Source organism: Uranotaenia lowii, chromosome 2, assembly GCF_029784155.1.
Source record: "Uranotaenia lowii strain MFRU-FL chromosome 2, ASM2978415v1, whole genome shotgun sequence".
NCBI lineage: Eukaryota > Metazoa > Arthropoda > Insecta > Diptera > Culicidae > Uranotaenia > Uranotaenia lowii.
The window spans coordinates 82103418-82106877 of NC_073692.1; the positions used below are offsets into that span (position 1 = coordinate 82103418).

Here is a 3460-nt window from a genome sequence, read left to right on the forward strand (position 1 = left end):
TGAAAGAATAATAATTCATGCTTTAGGACCGAGGTCACCTCTGCATCCTAGCAAAACAATTGTTTGTGTGGATTGGGTAAAAAGGATATTATCAGGAAACACTTTTGACTAGTGTTATGAAATCTGGGTTAAAATCATATTCTACTAAGCTCCTGTGATTCCGAAATCAACCAGATCACCTATTCTAGCAACAAACTCGTTTGAATTTTGAAAATTCGTATTAAAATTGAAAATATTTATTTCCTACCAAGAAATGAGAGAATGAATCGTTTGAATAAGTAAAATGATATATAAAACTGTATTCAATTAAATAGTGTTATAATCCTTTCAATAATGCGTTGCAAAAATCTATTAAAAACCTAACGAAATTTCAGGAGATAGTTCTGATAACTGCATAACTTTTCTTATTGCAAAATTTTGTTTATTAAGACATCGTTAAGCATGCACTAAAACATCTTCATGAAGGAAAACTGATCGAAAAATATTTTCTTTTTGCAAAAATATTTGATGGAAATTCTATATCTAACACAATCGAAAAACAAAAGCATACACTCACATTTACAAAAGTAAATTTCTAGCACGGGTCGGTTTTAAAGTTTTCATTTTAAAATACTTTCATTTCTGAATGATAGATTTTAATTTAATAACATTGGTTCTCCAAATAAAAAAGTTCCTACCAGCAAACCGATTTTAGCACATCTTTAAGAATCCTGAGCTTAAAAATTTACACTTTCCACTTTCCGTACGAAACAGTATTTCAAGATACTTTTAATATCAAAAACAAATACTTTTTATACATCAATTAATCACCAATTTTAGTGTTCATTAAGATTTTTCGTTGATTTTCCGTTTTCAGATATATTGTAACTCGCGAGCAGCTACACTCAGTGGGTGGGAACATGGGAGGAGAGATTATGGTTGGACTCAGGGTCGTTGCTAGAAAGTTCACCACGAAACACTGTCCTCTGGAGGTAACTCACGCAGGTAATTCCAATTCCGGCCAACATGTACTTTCAAGGGTGTCGAAATGGGTGGGTACCTCTCATGCTATCAACCAGAGCTGAATTAGTTAAACAAGAAAAGGAAATCTAGCCTGAACTTCTTAAGATGACCACCCCAGGGCGAGGTTTGAAAATGGAGTTCGAACACGAAACAAATTCCGGAAGTGTAAAGTGGTTACCGGTTTCTACATTTACAGTTTGGTAATTTTATGTGCGAAAACAATTACATATTTTATTCTAAGGATGGGCCCTAACGTGACGTCACATAATGTTTATACTTGCGATACAGCTTATGTTTATGTTGTCGGATCGCAGCATCGCTACGAAGTTACTTTCGGCATGCAATTTACCGCCACAGCCAGTTACGAAGCCAGACGGTTGAGAACGGCAGATCTGTAGAACCATGCACACCTAATGGCGGTTTTGGCACCGCTGGGAACGGCTCAACCCGAAGCGTGTCGACTCGATGTTGGCAACTTGGTTTCCGAGGTGGCATTCTGCTGGTTTCAGTCGGAAGGTGTGGTTTTTGGACTTCTGCACACGCTTCGTTCCGAGGCTAGGTTATGTCACACTCGAGGTCAAATTTTGGGTCTAGTTCGATCTTGTGTGTGCTTTTCTGTCCGGAGTTGTCGGTAACCTGGGGACGAAGAACCAGTCGAAACCAAAAGAAAAAGGCCCTCTTGGACCTATCCAAGGGCGTTAAGATATTGTTGACGTCTATCTTATGTAAATACCAGCACGTGGTTTTGTTTTGATTTTTACAACTATAACATTTTAGACATTATTTTACCTTTTCCTGTTGTTTTACAATGTGCTTCGTCTCTTTGTTGTTTACTTCGATTTCGATTGCTTTTAACACGTTACATGTACTATAAATGTTTTAATTTTTGTTATTTTAAAAACGCATGTTCTTTTTGTTGTCTAGAACTACTAACCGTACTAATTTAGCTTATAGGATACAATTTTGCTTCACTTTTAACGTGTTGTTTTAGTCGCACTGTTTGTTTGTTCCCTGTAAAGTAGATTTTTAGTAACGTTTTTACACTTTAGTTATATTACAATTTTACTTCGAGTTTAAAGAACACGGCGCGCACTACTGCTCCCTCAGGCGGTCACGGACAGAAAGAACAGGAAGCGGATTGCCGCTGCAGGATAAAGCGAAGTATTCTTTCCAGCCAACACACACATTTACGTTGTAAAACAAATTCTAGTGTGTTGTTTTCTGGGTGACCACACTTCCCCACTTAGATCCTGAAAATACACGACGCCTATGGAATTCTCCTGAGAGAACCGTGTGTCAATGGTGAGATCTTGGGAAGGGATGGCAGTAATTCAATGTTTGGATCTGTTTGTATAACTGTTGTAGGGTTCACTTAATGGAACAGGGATTAATCAATTTTGTGACAGAGTCACATTTACAAAAGTAACGAACGGTTACAATATAACCATAGCAGGGCCGTAGGAAGAACCGACTCATGGGGGGGGTTTTAGTGACTGACTTTTACCTATAATTTTTTTCCCACAATAAACGAATACAAACAAAAATTCAAAGAAATTATGTTTGTATCTATATGATTATTTAATTTTAAGTACTCGTTAATAGTTTTCGTATCAAATTTAAAAAAGTGGTCCTTAGCCTAAAAGGTGAGCTAAATTTTTATAATAAGACTCTTAGAAACAAAATATGGAATTGCTTTCAACGATGGGTAAAATGTTTGAATTTGTTCAAGGGTCTGGTAGATCAAAGTTATTTGATTTAAGCATAAAATAAGCTCTTTTTTAAGAAGCTTGCCATTAAAAAAAAAAATATGATCAACTCAAACAAGCCCAATCTTCCAAACTCTTTTGCAAGTTCCAAGTTTCTAACTTTTGATGAAATAAATCAAATTTTCCCAACAGACAGTAAGAGATAAAAAAAATCGGATCAAATTTGCTTGGTGTAAACTTTAACTTAAATTATGTTTTAATTTTGAAACTTGGCTTTTAAAAACTACAATATTGATAATGTTAAAAAAATACACCGTGAAAATATTAAAATACACCGGGAAAATATAAAATTTTGTGCAAATATTTTACGTGAAGATCAGGTACACATTTCTTTAACAGCAAATATTTTTCATAAAGAATCAATTCCATTATGAAAATCGTGTGGATGGTTTTTTTTAAATATTATTTGGGATATATTGCATAAAACAAAACTTAGAAAATTAACTCAATTTCTACCTTAAATTTACGATTTTTTTATTGATGTTTCTCGGTGATCATTACTAAAAAAAGAAAAGGAAGCAAAAGGATCATTAGGAAGTGCGGTGATCAAAACAAAAAAATAAACATTATAATTGTGATTTTTAGATGATTGAAAAACTCATTCACAAGCTAAATCTTTTTCTAAATTTTGAACCTGAATTCTGAACCTGATTTCAAAAATTGAACTTTGAATCTCTTTCCGAATTTCTATA

At 34.3% G+C, this 3460-nt stretch overlaps 1 long non-coding RNA gene across 1 annotated transcript; it reads right to left on the reverse strand.

Annotated features, from left to right (window-relative positions):
* Positions 1 to 1085: 1085 nt before the first annotated feature.
* On the reverse strand, positions 1086 to 2378 carry LOC129749491 (uncharacterized). Its single transcript, XR_008738063.1, has 4 exons — positions 2069 to 2378; positions 1937 to 2013; positions 1792 to 1870; positions 1086 to 1687 (listed from the first exon to the last, which is right to left on the reverse strand). It is a non-coding gene; the product is annotated as an uncharacterized LOC129749491 (long non-coding RNA).
* Positions 2379 to 3460: the final 1082 nt, after the last annotated feature.